We start from the raw sequence: 15,454 nt of genomic DNA, 5'->3' as shown, positions 1-15,454 counted from the left end.
GCCATTTACAACTATCTTCAACCAAATCACCCAAATGTAAAACCTTAGCGGGGCAGGGACAAGGCTCCGGTGGCAGAGGCATTGCCGAGCATTCACGGAATCCAGGTTCCGTTTCCCGTATCTTATAAACTTACCCTGCACAGGGAGTGGTGCCTGCTGTAATCCCAATATTGGAGGTAGAGGCAGGAAGATCAAGAGCTCAATATAAGAAATTATCTCAAAAGCAGCAGCAGCAATAACAAAAGAAAAAAAAAACTAATCAAAAAACCCAAAACAACAACAAAAAAACCCTAAAAACCCAAAAGAGCCCTTATCTTGTAGCATATACCTAAAACCATCTTTCAGTTTATAATTAGGCACCTCAATTCACAATTATATATACTGAACTAAAAATAATTTTTCATCCCTACTGCTAAAAGCTTTAGTATAGAGAATATTTAGCTTTAATTTTTAACTCAAAAGTCTAAAATACCATTGTATGAAATTTGGAGTTCCGAAAAAATTATAGCTACAGAAGTCTTACCAAATGCATTTTCCTGAAGAAGTCCGTGTATATGGTATTTTAACTTTTAAAATAAAACCTGTAACTTTACTAACATCAAACTTTGAACACAAATATGTGTATTTCTCTCTGAATCTTATTTTTAAATCTATTAATTGAGTTTTTTCTATGTGCTGGGCATCATATTAATTGCTGAATATTAACTTACTAAATTTTCATGATAAACCTTTGAAAGATCCGTCAAAATCTGCAAGTGCTACAGAATGAAGCAATAAAAGTAATTCAAACTAGTCAGTGACAGGACCAAAAGCCAGGAAACCCAGCTGGGCCGCTGTCTAGCCATTTACCACCTAGTAAGCCAAGTGCTTTTAGGAACGGTCCTCAAAGTGTCCAGGCAGCCAAATGGACATGCCATACCCTGAAGAAAATCTTTTGCCCTCGTACAGTTCTTCCCCGTATCTGAGCTTGGCACGTTTTTTGATCTCTAGAACACTCCCCACATTACGCTCCCACCGCAGGGTCCGTTTTTAGTCTCTGCTCTGTCTGAGAGCCTGCAGGCTATCCTTTACATATTCTTTTCCAGTTTTCTACCTCTGGCCAGTTAACATGTTCAGTTCTCAGGTTCAGAATTCGTTCCTCTGGGATGCTGTCCCTGACAATTCCTTTCACTCCAAGACAATCAGAAACCCACCCTAAAGGGTTTCCTTGACAATGCCTTTCACCCCAAGATTGGGTCAGAAAGCCACCCTAAAAACTCCTTGTGATTTCCATGGTAGCCTGCAGTAAAAACTTAACTACCCCCTCCAACGCGGTATGGAGAAAGCTTTCCAAACATGTGTTCAACAAATGAATGAAATAATGCAAACAGGAAGTAACTAGTGTTTGCTGTCGGCACCAGCTTGTGCTGAGTGATCTACATGGTATCTCATGTACTTCTTTAAAAACTCTACATTAAGTAAGTATTTCTAAGATTTGGCCTTTCAACTAGTCTCTACTTTAAAGTGCAAAGGGTGAGAAAATGCTCATGAACTTACCACTTCAGTGAGCATGCCACCATGTGCTTGCTATTTACAGCAAAGTTTTCCTTAAAAGCTTCAGCCTTGCTTACAATTTCTAATTAAAGTGAAATAAACTCTAACAATGTGGGGACAGTTACATAAAACCAGAAAGTCAATCAATTACATCTGATTTGAATATTTGAATATTTAATCAATTCAAGATAAATGACTTTCACTCTCAAGAAAGCTTGAGCCTATTATCCAAATAAAATTTATACTTTTCTCATGCTACAGGCAAAAGGAATAATCAAAAAGAGTGTGTTGATGAAACAAAGGAAAAGAAGGAACTGGAGGCAGAGTTAAAGGAAGAAAACCAAAATTGGGTAATAAGGTAAACTAGCCTAAGTTAAAATAACAATAGCAGTAAAACCCCGATTTTCCTGGGATAGCAACCTTTCCAGACAATGATTAACAAGCAACCAAATGAAACATTGTACTTATTCTAGGTGGGGCTCAGGCAGTAAGTTTAAAAGAAAAAAAGTTAAGGAAAACACAAGTCATCAATAACTATGTTACTGTTTTGATTCTGGCAAGACTTACCAAACCCATTCACCTCCTATAGATACTCAGCCAGTGAAATGTTACCCTAAACCCACCAGGCATCGAACTAAACTCCACCTCTATAGGGACAACCTTTCTTAAAACCCAACTACATTGTTTAAGACACAATTCTTGTGGTTCCTGTACTTTATCCTAAGTAAAGCTTCTGAAAGTTGGGGTTCAAAATAGGACTGAATGTAACTACTTCAATGAAAATTGAGCCTCCCCCCCCAAACACCTTCTCATGATATATTAAATCACAAGAGCCCGTTTAAAAAGACTCTAGCAGGGACCACAGTTGAATAAATATGCACGACTAAGAACCTTTTCATGATTATGAGGAATAGATGCTAGGTCGCATTTATCTTTTTCATTTTAAAAAAGACTATCACTAATTAAACATTGTGTCACTCCACATACACTGAAGAAATGTGGTCAACACGTTTAAAAACACCAAATTGTTATGCTCGACTTCTTCATAAACAATACAAGTTCTTACAGCATTTAAAAGAAGCTTTGAAAAGCTACCACTTGAGTTTTAATTATATTTAGGTAAACAGAATGGTTAGCCTTAAGCCTCTGCAAACCAAATACTGTAATCTTGATTCAACGATTACAGAAAAGAAAGTGAAACTGTCCCTAAGTAAAAACAAATCAATGTAACTGATTATTCACAGACCTATGCACCTGCATGAGTGACACGGTAAAAGCAAGATGTTTAAAATGCGAACTTTGAAGAAAAGTTATCCTACACAAACAGCAATGAGAACCTGAGTCCGGGTTGTTACTTTGTAAAAGGGGCGTTAACTAGTTTCCCAACACTTTTTGTTACTTGAGTGTATTTACTTGAAAGAACTACAAACAAGCGAGCCCTAAGGCCTTCAAACATAAAAGAGCTATTCAACAAAAGTAATCTCAACTGTATTCATTCTAGGGAGGTTAGATTCCTAGATTGTAAAACTTTGGTACCTTCACATTTTCATTTCAAACATCTGAACCCAATCCTTCCCATCTGCCTTTTCCTCCAGGTAAGTTGGTTCTCCGAGCCCCAAAGATAAAGAACATGAGGGAGAAGGGCACACTTGCTTTTTTCGGAGAGAAATGAACTACGGGGCTCCTCCCCGCCCCCCCCCCCACACACACCCCAGCCGCCCGCCTCTCCTTCGGGTGCCCGCTCCGGCGTGGACAACTCTGGTGTTCTGCGGAGAAGCCTAGTAGACCGCGCCCGGGTGGGAAAGTTTGTCTGGGGCGGGGTGGGGGTGGGGAAGCCAGCCCCGAGCTCCGAGGGGCGCCCGGGAGCCGGAGGTGGCAGCCACGCGGGGGGCGGCGGGCGGGCCCCAAACGCCGGCTCCACTGTCCCGGCGTGCACACGCCCACCCCAGCAGCTCCAAACCCGGCCGGCCGCCCGGGAGCTGCCGGCTGCAGCCCGGTTGGGCCAGCGGGCCGAGGGGGCGGGCTGGGGCCGGTGGGGGTGGGAGCGCAGTGGCCATGGCAACCAGGGGGGTCCGGCCCTCCCCGTGCAGCCCCAGTGCTGCCTACGCTGCGAGCCCGCCCGCCTGCCGTGGCCACCGCCTCCTGCTTCGCGGGCCTGGCTCGGCCAGGAGGCAGCAGCGCCGGTCCCGCAGCCGTGGGGTCCCCGGGCCGCCCGGCGGCTGTAGAGGGGGCGGCGGGCGAGGGGCCGCGCCAGTCCCGGCGGGCCGCGGCCAGCTGAAGGTGGCGGGGCGGCTGAGGCCGGGAAGCCAGGACACGCGGCCCGGCCCCACGCCGGCCTGCAGCGGGCGGGAAGGAGGCGGGAGCTTACCTGACCCGGCTCGGCACTCGCTCCATCCCCCTCGGCCGCCGCCGCCGCTGCCGCCGCACACAGCCCAGCCGCCCGGCGGGGGACAATGACGTGCCTCCATCCGGGCACCGCCGCCGCCGCCTCCGGGTCAGCACCGCACCCGCAGCTCGCCGGCCGGGCCGCCAGGGGGCGCGCCCGCACGCGCCGCCGCCACGGCCTCCTCCGCCCAGGGGCCGTCGCGCAAGAGGCGCGGCGCGCAGCTAACGGGCCCGGCAAGCGCGGGAGGGGCCGTCGCCCAAGGGCGGCGGGGCACGGGCTGGCGTCAGCTAAGCGCCCGGCGCTGCCGGAGAGCGCACACTGATTGGTCCGACGCGCTGATTGGCGGGACGCACTGATTGGCTGGGTATCCAGCAGCGGGGCGGGGAGGGGCGGCTTCCGTCCCGAGCTCCCGGCCCTAGCTGGGGCCCTGCAGCGGGAGTACACCTGAGCTTCCCACCTCTGAGGAGTGGTACCCCTCCTGCGCTTGTCCCTACGAACGAGAACCCTGGACTCCACCATCTCCAGCTTTTCAGGCCCACGGGTTAGCACTGCGACGGGGTTGGGGAGGGAGCGCTTCGCTGTCCACCACACGGAGCCCGGCTGTGCAGAGGGACAGACCATGCACCCCCTGGACATTTCACCTCAAGCCTTAGCGCTGCAGTTTGAGGCAACAGAGGAGGCGCTTGCTCGCCAGGGCTACAGTTACACTTCTTGTCACTTACTGGATCGCAAGGTTGGACGAGAGTAATTCATCCTTGCATCTCTCCTCTACACGCCTGCCTGTGGCGTCCGTTTAGGACACAGCCCTCAAGTGCACTAACTGCTGACCCCTTGCAGCATCAGTTCCCTCCACCCTACTGACCCAGGGAGCTGTGATCCTGACCACCACCCACTGGCAGTCTTTCTCACTAAGCCTGGTCAGACTAGCTCCTCCTGCACTCCACCCTGGTTTCACTTCACTACTGTGGACAGTTTTGTTTGTTTTAAAACACAAAGCATGTCATTTCTCCTCTTCAGAAAAGAAGCTGAACTCCTTAGCTTGGGCATTGAAAGTCCTGTTTCCCAGTACAGGTGAGTCTGAGGCAGGAGGATGCAAAGTCTGAAGACAGCCTGTGCTACACAGTGATACCCAGACTCAAAACAAAACAACGCATTTCCTTCCTTTCTTTATGTGTTCCAGCCACAGCCTGCTCTGCTAACCTTTTAACATTGTTAAGAGCTAAGAGGCCTATACTTACCCATGCCACCAATTTATTACTGTTCCTGTAGGTTGGGGGCTTAGCTAGATGGCATCCATTTGTGCTGTGCCCCCATCCCCACTTCCTGGCACTGGACAGCCACTGTAACTGTGGCTGAAACGCTGTTCCAGCTGTGACCACTTCAAGTTCCCTGCACTGGCCTTAGGAAGCAGCTCTCTTGAAGCAAGACAGAGTAGAGTGGATTCTAGAAGGTACTATAGACATCTCACCTGCTCAAAGCATTGCTGCCTTGCAGCGCTTACCGTATACATCCCTCCTGGCTACATGAGTAGGCTGTGCCCTCACCGTTTCTTTCCTGAGGGCAGGCTTTTTTTTGAGAAAGGGTATCATCTAGTCCTGGCTGCCCCCAAACTGGCACTGATCCTTCTGCACCGACCTCAAGAGAATTGAGATTACAGGGGTGCCTGGTATCTCTCTCTCTCTCTGTGTGTGTGTGTGTGTGTGTGTGTGTGTGTGTGTGTGTGTGTGTAGTGCCCACACGTTGGCACATACATGTGATGGGGACATGCACATGTGTATGTGTGCATGTGCATGCCAGAGGAGACCTTCAGGCACCATGAGTCAGATGCACTAACATTTTTTTAAGACAGTGACTTTCACTGGCCTTGAGCATGCCAAGAAGTCTAGACTGGTTGGCCAGAAAGGCACAGGGACTTGTCTGATTTTATGACCTCAGAGCTAGGCAAACAAGGGTCCCTAGTTGCGTTCTAGTGTACCGTCACTTCAGCCAGCCCAAGACTTCACTTTGACTCTGTTCTCATGTGGGACAACTCCGTTTCTGGATGGGGTCTGTGACCGCATGGGCACATTCCTAACAAGTCTCCTTTCCGTGCCCTCCTGGGGATGTAAGGAGTGAACCTAGATCCTGCTCTGACATCTACACCCTGAATACTCAGAAGCTGTCTGGGAAAGAGGACACAGAAGCACGTTACAGCAGATAACCCAGGTGTCCAACTTACCTCAGGAATTAGCGGGAAGTAATGTGGGAGATGAGGAAGTCTCCTCAACTGGGGAGGAAGCTTGACCCTTAGGGTCAGAGGTATTGGGACCTGGTGACCTTGGTCCCTTTAGGCTGACCTCACCAATAAGCCTCCTAGGAGCAAAGATGAAAAAAATTGTTATTTAGAAAGGATGTTAAAGCTGGGTGCAGTATCGCACTCCTTTAATCCCAGCACTCAGGGAGGCAGCGACAGATGGATCTCTGTCAATTCAAGATCAGCCTGGTCTAAAAGTGAATCCAGGACAGCCAAGTATGTCTCAAAAATCGGGGGGTGGGGTGGGGGGGGAGGATATTAAGAGTTGGCAAGATGGCTCAGAAATAAAAGTGTTTGTTGACCAGAGTACTCGTGTGGGTCTCCCACAGTGAAAGGGGGGAAATGTGTGCTCTCAGACACCCCAAACTGTATAGTGTGCGTGCATGCGTGTGTGTGCACTCACACAGAAAAAAAAAACATTTTAACAAAAATTATTTTGGACTGTTGAGTGAGTTCATTGGGTGGAATGCCAGCATAGCATACAGACTCCAGGAGATTCCCTCCCCTGCACAGTGTAAAGGGATGCCTTTCATCCCAACACAGGGGAGGCAGAGGCAGGCAGATCTCTGTGAGTTCCAGGACAGTTAGGGATGCATACTGAGACTCTGTCTTGAAACAACAACAAAGCTGCAGGGAACTAAGTCAGGAGTTCAGTGTCATAATAAGAGCCATGGGGACTCCTTGGCCATCCTACACAGCTACACAAGATGGCAAAGTGGCACGAAAGGCTCCTCCCTTCAAGCCTCTGCTCCTTGTCATCTCTTATATGTGAGGGTGACGTGCATCAGGCCTTCCCTCTGGTGTGGCCCTGGCCGTACACATGCCTTGAAGCAGTGCTTCTTGTTCTCCGTGTCCTTTAGTTCTCTGAAGTTATCTAGGAAAGGGGCTGACGGGACATAGGACAAAAGAAAAGCCAGGTGTCTAATTCACCTCAAAAGGAAGGGGCAGTCGCTTGGGAGTTTTGGAGAGGGGGACTCCAATTGGTGGGGGCTGGCAGAGGACTTGACCCCAAGGGTCAGAGGTTCTAAAACCTGGTGATGTAGGGCTCTACTAGCTGAGTGCACCAATGAGCCTCCTGGGACAGAAGAGAAAGGATTGTCATCAGGGAGAGTTCTTAGGGACAAGCCAGATGGTTTAACTAATGAGGGCACTTGCCACTGGCCTGGCCGTCTGAGTTCATCTCAGGATCTACATAGTGGAAAGAGAACAGACCCCTGGAAGTTGTCCATCTACAAAGGACCCTGCACATAGGGTGCAATAGCACAGAACAATAATAAACGGAACTAAGATATTACGAGAAAGGAAATATTAGAAGTGTGGTGGGGCTGGGAGTGTGCTGTCCAAACATTCAGGAAAGCCGTAGCTCCTCTCCCCAGCTCCAAATAAAGAGTACAAAGTAGATGAGGCTTGTGGTTCTAGCTCTCCTTAGCCCCCGCGTTTGCTACTTTGTGGGTCCTTCTTGTTTCCACCCGCTCCACTCCTCTTCTTCCACCCTTTCAAGCCTGTAACACTAGATAGGAGAGGAAGAAGGATTAGGGGCATCGAGTTCCTTGGGGCAAGTTTGATTTTCACCATCAGGATATCTAATTTCTTCTTCCTCCTTCTGTCTTTCTTCTTTCTTCTTCCTCCTCCTCCTCCCTTTCCTTCCTCTTCTTCTTGTTTCTTCTTTCTACATAACTACTTAACTGCAAACAACAGCATCCAACAACCAACCCCAAGCGATCAGGGCACCCCATACCCCCACACCTGGATTAAAATGAAAATATATTCCCATAATATCTCTGTGGTTTTTTTTTCTCAAGGAAACCAGAGTTATAAAAATTCTCACTATAATTCTTGAACATAGAAGCAGCTGAATTAGGGTTCCAGGTGATGGTCATGCTACATGGTCAGTGGGACCGTGAGATGGTATTAAAGAAGCTTGTATGCTCTCCCCCCCCTTCCCTCCTCTCCCCCTTCCTTTCCCTCCCTCCCTCCCTCCCTCCCTCCCTCCCTCCCTCAGAATCTCTGCGCATACTTCTTTTTAGCTTTTGTGTTTGATGGAGGGTGTGCTGTGCAGTAGTGGGCATGTGCAGAGCACAAGACATCTTCAAGTATTGGTCGTCACTGTCTACTTTTTAGGCACAGGGTTTCTTCTTCACTGAATGCACCAGCATCACTGTCCTGTGAGTGTCCAGTCTCCTGTGCCCGGCTGATGTCTCCCACCTGCCTGCCAGGACTTTGCATGCGTTCCAGAGACTCAACTAAGGTCTTTGAACTTGCTGGACAACCACTGAGTGCATTCATCTGGCTCCCCTGCTGCCCCCATTTCTGACAGCCCAGCTAGCCTGTAAAGTGCTGTTTTTCCATGTGACCCTCCAACTGACTATTCGGGCCTCCGGCATGTTGGGATTACCTGCCCAAACCACCACATGTGGCTTTGTCCCCCCCACTCCCAACCTTGTATTATACCACTTGTGGCCAGGCCTGGAGGGTGGGTCAGTGACTGGCTAAGCACATTCCTTCTAGGTCTCCCTTGGGTCACGTGCTGAGGCTATAGGGTCCTTATCACCCAACTCTAACGGCTCCATCCACTGATACACTGCAGGTGTCTAGGTAAGGTGCTGAGGCCAATAAGACAGAGGGTTAGCCACGTGGCTAACTCACCTCAAGAAATAAGGGATGTAACTTGCAGAGGAGCTCCAGTAGGTGGACGGTGGACAATGGGCTCCTTGGGACCTGATGACCTTGGGGCCCTCAGTATAGGTACACCAACGAGTCTCCTAAGAGCAAAGAAATGAGTTTCTCATAAGAAAGCGTGAGTGGCTGGCGAGGCATCACAGCAGATAAAGGCCGTTGTGTCCCAAATGGAGGGGGAAAGAACTGACCGCCGTGAGTCATTATCTAACCTCCTTAGGTATACTATGGAGGCTTTTTAATAAATATATAAATTAACTTTTGTTTTGTGAGACAGGGTTTCTCTGTGTAACCTTGGCTGTCCTAGACTGTCTTTGTAGACCAGGCTGGCTTTAATCTCACAGAGATCTTTCTGCCTCTGTCTCCCCAAGTGCTGGAATTACAGGCGTGTACCACCGTGCCTGGCTGGATTTTTTGTTTTGTTTTGTTTTTGTTTTGTTTTGTTTTGTTTTTTGTTTTTTGTTTTTCGAGACAGGGTCTCTCTGTGTAGCCTTGACCATCCTGGACTCGCTTTGTAAACCAGGCTGGCCTCAAACTCACAGCAATCCACCTGCCTCTGCCTCCTGAGTGCTGGGATTAAAGGCATGTGCCACTACCGCCCGGCTGGAATTAATTTTTTAACAATAACCAAAAAAAAAAAAAAAGACATTTAGACTTGGAAATAAAGTCAACTGGTTGAGAGCTAGCCAAGGGCAGGAGGAGGCGTGAATTCCCTCCCAGCACCCATTAATGGAACACGGTGGCTAACGACTGTACCATTCCTGCTCCTGAGGGTAGACACAGCTTGGTGACATGAGTCCTTGGCCACCCAACATGGTTACATGAGACCATGAAATCCCACTAAAGGCTCTGCCTTAGAATCTCAGATAATTAAAAAAAAACAAAAAACAAAAAACTTTGGCCAGGTGGTGGTGTACACCTTTAATCCCAGCACTCCGGAGACAGAAGCAGGCAGATCTCTAAGTTTGAGGCCAGCCTGGTCTACAGAGTTCCAGTACAACCTAGAGCTACACAGAGAAACTCTGTCTCGAAAAACAAAAATATCAACTTGTGGACACTTGCACTGTGTGTGTGTGTGTGTGTGTGTGTGTGTGTGTGTGTGTGTGTGTGTTGTAGTAAGGGTGTTGTGAGCTTTAGTGCACATTTTGTAGGACACAGGTCATCCTTGTAGGCCAGGCTAAATACTGTTGCCGGCTTTGAGATGAGTGATACCTACTGGGCTTTTACATGTCTCTGTGGGGGGTTGGGAGATGGCTCAGTGGTCAAGAGCACTGACTGCTCTTCCAAAGGACCTAGGTTCAATTCCCAGCACCCACATGGCAGGTCACATATCTCCATGGGACTGGGATACAGTTGCCAGAAAGTACTCTGTCCATTAAGCCATGCCCAGAACTTCCCACTCCCTCTTTTTGGGAGTTCAGCTGTCCTGGAGCTTGCATCCTAGTAAACCCTGTGCCTGAGCTTCCTGTGTGTTGGCTTTCGAGATTCACACCACCACCTGTAACTTGGGCCCTCTCTGTGCCTTCTGCCAACTGATCTGACCTGAGACTTCCCTTTCCCCTGCCTGCCAAAGTGGAATCCCCTCTGTAGGTGGCATCTGTGACTATATAAAAATGCCATTTCCTCCTGTGTATCCTTCAGGATGTCTCCTGGGGCTGAGAGCTTGTTAGCATCCCAGCTCTGACATCTCCACCTAGCACAGTGTGTACCAATGAGCGGGGCTTGGGAGACAAAAGACAGAAGAGACGCCAAGAGTTTAACTCACCTCAAAAATAGGGTGAATAACTTGGGAGACTTGGAGAATTCACCTGGGGGAGGCCAACAGTAGACTTGACCCAAAGGGTCAGAGGTCCTGGGACGTGATGACCGTTGGTCCCCTCTGGATAGGCACAATCATGAGTCTCCTAGGAGCAGAGCGAAGGCAGATCATTAGAAAACTTGTCTTGGGAGCTGGCCAGATGGTTTAGCAGGTGAAGACAATTTCCTGCAGCCTGGGGCCCACAGGGCAGGAGAGAATGGACTCCCACTGGTCCACTGACCTCTCATATGCACAGCCCTACACACCCTGGCATGCCCACACAGAATGCATGCAGCTCATAAAAATACTGTAGCAAGGTAAACTGTATAAAGAATGGAGAATAAACTCCATTGATAGGGTGCTAGCTACAGCACAGGCTCCCAGCACTCAATAAACGGTTCAAAGTAGATCAGGCTGTAATCCTAGAAATTCTACAGGTGGGGGGCAGCTGAAGTGGGGTTCATGCCATCATTGGTGAGTTTGGAGTCTTTGGCCATCCTAGGTGCTACAGAAAACCACTAAATGCCATGGAAGACTCTAAGAGTCTCTGCTCACTGTTTTGTTTTGTTTTGTTTTGTTTTGTTTTTTATGTTTTGTGGTAGAGTTGGGACATGTTACAATGGACTTCTGGAGGGCACAAGACATCCTCACGTGCTGACCCTCACTGTCCACTGTTTCTTATTTAGCGTCTCCTCCTCTGCTGCGTAAACCAAGCTATCTGTCCCATGGAATTCCAGTCAGTCTCCGATGTCTGCCTGTATGTACTCTGGTCAGAGGAGAACTGGGAGTAGCAACACTCACTACCTGCTGCGCCTTTGCGCGTACTCTTGGGACTTGACTCAGCTCTTCACACTTGCTTGACAGAAATTCTATGCTTCGTTAATCCATCTTCTCCGCTCCCCCAACTTCTGATAACCCAGGCAAACCTGGGAGACACCTGCTTGCTAGGCTGACTTTGTATGTTAAAGCACCTGCCTGGGCCTTATGAGTGTTGGGACTACCCAAAGTGCCACATGCTGCTTTAAGCCGTATTTGTCTTCTGCCCCTTGAACCCTCATGTGCCGGTCTGACATGTGCAAACCTCCTCTCTGGGTGGGTCAGTGACTGTTTAACCACTTTCTGTCCAGGTCTCCCTTGGGTCACGTGCTGAGGCTATAGGGTCCTTATCACCCTACTCCATCCACTGATACACTGCAGGTGTCTAGGTAAGGTGCTGAGGACAATAAGACAGAGGATTAGCCAAGTGTCTAACTCACCTCAAGAAATAAGGGATGTAACTTGGGAGATGTAGAGGGGAGATCCAATAAGTAGAGAATGGACCGTGGACTTGACCCAGAGGGTCAGAGGTCCTGAGACCTAAAGACCAAGGTCTCTTTGTCCAGGCACGCCAGTGAGACTCCTAGGGGTAAAGATGTGGGTTATCATTAAAAAAGCAAGAGTGGCTGGCAAGATATCACACTAGATAAAGGCTTTTGCCCCCAAGTCTAATGCTCAAGAGTTGAATCACTGGGATCTAAACAGTGGAGGGAACTGACAGCCTTAAGTTGCCCTAGATCTCCTTAGGGATGCCATGGAAGACTTGTGACAATACACAGTATACACATGAATGACATTTAGTGTGAAGTTAACAAAGAATCAATACAAAAAAAAAATTTAAAAGACATTTGGACTTGAAGATAAAGCCAGTTGGTAGGGAGCTAGCCAAACATGGATCAAGCCATGAGTTCCTTCCCAGCACCAAATAAATGGCACATGGTGGCTCAGGCCTGTAATCCACACTCCCTAATTGTGTAACTAGCAGGAGCACAAGTTGAAAGTCATCCTTCGTGACACAGTGAGTCATCACCAACCTACATGGCTACATATTACCAAGATATGCCATTAAAGGCTCTGCCTTAGAATCACAGGTAGATTTCCTTCCTTTAAGTGTGTGTGTGTGTATGCCCACACACATATTACATTATGAGGGTGATGTGTGTCCTGGCACATGAGTAGACACGGGTCATTCTTGAGTCGTTTTCTTCAGTGTCCACCTTTTTTGAGGTAAGGCCCCAGTCTATCTGCCCCATGAAATTCTAGATGGTTTCCTGTGTGTCTGCCATCTTAGCATAGGGAAGCTGAGAATACAGATGGATGCTACCCACTAGGCTTCCGCAGGTCTTGAGACTCAACCCCAGCTCCCTTAGCAGGTGGTCTATTAATCCTTATCTCTCCAGCATCCCATCCTTTAGAGTCCTATGTTTCCGTGGCTCCTGAGCCTCAGCCTCTGAAGTCCCCTGTGAATGAATACCTGAGTGCTGGCAGGTGAGGCCCACACCAGCACATGTTCTTTTGACCCTCATGCTTGTTTGTGCCACTTGAGCCAATCTGGGAATTCCCCCCATAGCCCTGCCTGGCATTAGCAACCCCCACTTCCAGGTGGTACTGACTGGAAAACCATCTTATCTTCCTTCCAGATTTTCTTGTTTCCTCGGGAGGCTGTTTGTCCTTAATACACTACTGGTGTCAAAGAAAGGATCTGGGCCAGTGTAGCATAGAAGATGAGCCAAGACCATCTAACTCACCTCAAGAGACAGGGAAAGTAGTGTGGGAGGCTAGGAGAATTTTCCTGCAGGGGCACTCCAGAGTGGGGGCTGGAACTGGACTTGACCTCAAGGGTCAGAGAGTCCTGGGACCTGCTGACCTAGATCCCTGTTGGCCAAGCACACCAATGAGCCTCCTAGGAGCAGAGAGTATGTCTCATCATTAGGAGAAAAATCTTAAGAGGCCAGCAAGATATTTTAGCAGATAAAAGCTCTCATGGCCCCCAGATCTTCAAGATCCACATGGCTGCCCTCTCTCTTGCTACATAGACAGTATCATGCGTACAGAGCTGTGCACACACAGAATAATGACTGAAAAAGGTGGTTTTAATTAAAGAAATATTAAGAGTGGGTAATAAACTTGGTTGGTAGAGAATTACCTTAAAAGCAGCAAGTTTGAGTCTGCTCTCCAACACTAAATATACAGGGCACAAGTTAGATCAAACCTATCATTCTAGCACTCCCGAAACAGCTACGCGCCAAGGCTGTAGGGCCTCTCCCTTCCACCTCCTCCGTCAGCACCCTTAGTCGCCATGAGGGATCTCAGAAAAGCACCAGGGAGCCACAGGACAAAGACCAGTCAGGTGTCTAACTCACCTCAAGCAATAAGGGGAGTAACCTGGGAGGCTTGTAGGGGATCTCCAATGGGTGTAGGGGGAGCTGGTAATGGACCTGACCCAGAGGGTCAGCGGTCCTGGGACCTGATGACCTAGGTCCCTACTGGCCAGGCACACCAATGAGCCTCCTAAGAGCAAAGATGAGGGACAGTCATTAGGAAGGACAGTAGGGGGGTGGTTCAGGAGGTCGGTGGATCAAGGCTTTGCTGCCAGGCCAGCTACCTGAGTGAACTATGCAGATCCTCAGGACCCACATGGGAAGAGAGAGCTGACAGCACGAGTTGTCCTCACATGACCCATGTGTGTGATGGTATACTGTTGCTGGGTCACACTCACCATCCATGGGCTTCAAATACTTGTAATAACACGAGGCGTAGTCTTAGTAGGGAGGAAGTTCTGTTGACAGAATTCTAGCCTTGTATGCAGGAAGCCAGTGATTCCCTCAGCACCGAGGGGCACATGGGAGCTCAGGCCTTTGTCCTGGTTCCCCCAAAGGTGATGGGAGAGGAAACAGCAGTTCAAGGTCCTCTTTGGTGAGCCAGCGAGTGCCTGGCCATCCCTTATGTTTTCATGACCCCATGAGGGTCCATTAAAGCCTTTCCCTCTGAATCTCCACCTCTACTTCATGTCTTTATGTGTGTGCTTCCGTGTGTGTCTTCACACCTGTGGACTCACACACATTCATCTGGGAACAGGCACATCATGCCCCGTGACAGTATTTGGGGGAAACCAGGCGTCACAAGATGTGGTCCTACCCTTTTCTCCATCTTGCTCAGTATCTTTTACATCTGTGCCCTCGCCACAAACTGTTGCGTAGCTTCAGAATGTTTAAATCTCTGGTTGAACAAAGTTGCACGGAGAGCGTGCCCTATGTGCCCTCGGGGCTCAGTGCTGCCTGTGCTCTTGGGATACGCTCAGAGGCGTACGCTTGCCTGCAAGTGTCCTACCCATTAAGCCACGTCCTCAACATTGGATCTCGATGGCCGAGGTTCCAGGGCAGCCTGGAGCATGCGGTGTTTTCCAGGGTAATGTCTAAGTAGTAAGCTACCTCAATGGTAAATCTCTGTGAGCCCCTGAGTGTTGGTTTTTCAAGCCCCACCCCCTTCACCCACCTGTACTTTCAGGCCTCATTCACGTCTCCCATACCTGCTGACCCACCCAAGTCTTCTCCCCTGCCTAGCACAGGAACCACTCTCTCTCTCTGTGTGGGACGTGAGTGTACAACCATCCTTCTCGGTCCCCTCCTGGGCAGGGAAGGTCTTCCCTGTCCCACCATCAACATTTACAACCACGGGCACTGCAGGTGTCTCAGAAAGGAGCTGAGGGTAGAGGGCATGGGACGGAGGGTAATGCAAGTCTCCCGCTCACCTCAGGAAATAGGGGCACAGGGCGGGTATAGAAATCTCCTCCTGCAGGGGAGCTCCAGTGGGTGTGGAGCCAGGAGCGGACTTGACCCAGAGGGTCAGCGGTCCTAGGACCTGATGGCCTAGGTCCTACTGGCCGCGCACACCAGTGAGCCTCCTAGCCTCCTAGGAGAAAGATGTCGTAATGTAGGGCCTCACTATGAGC

The 15,454-nt window shown here is 49.3% G+C and overlaps 1 protein-coding gene across 4 annotated transcripts in view; it reads right to left on the bottom strand.

Annotated features, from left to right (window-relative positions):
- The window catches only part of USP42 (ubiquitin specific peptidase 42), a 38,797-nt gene that overhangs the window by 19,221 nt on the left and 4,122 nt on the right, over positions 1-15,454 (bottom strand). For 3 of the 4 annotated variants that reach the window (XM_084763445.1, XM_084763444.1, XM_084763443.1), the window contains exons 4-7: positions 11,943-12,085; positions 10,654-10,792; positions 8,859-8,974; positions 6,138-6,271 (exon numbers count right to left, since the gene is read on the bottom strand). The gene's annotated coding sequence lies outside the window, so the exon portion shown is untranslated. Of the gene's footprint in view, positions 1-3,901; positions 4,068-6,137; positions 6,272-8,858; positions 8,975-10,653; positions 10,793-11,942; positions 12,086-15,454 lie in introns of those variants that run through there. The other variant, XM_084763446.1, reaches the window with a different exon arrangement.

This window comes from Acomys minous (assembly GCF_964271855.1).
Source record: "Acomys minous genome assembly, chromosome: 16".
Lineage (NCBI taxonomy): Eukaryota > Metazoa > Chordata > Mammalia > Rodentia > Muridae > Acomys > Acomys minous.
The sequence above is the reverse complement of the archived record's forward strand: the minus strand, read 5'-3'. Positions and strand labels throughout refer to the sequence as shown.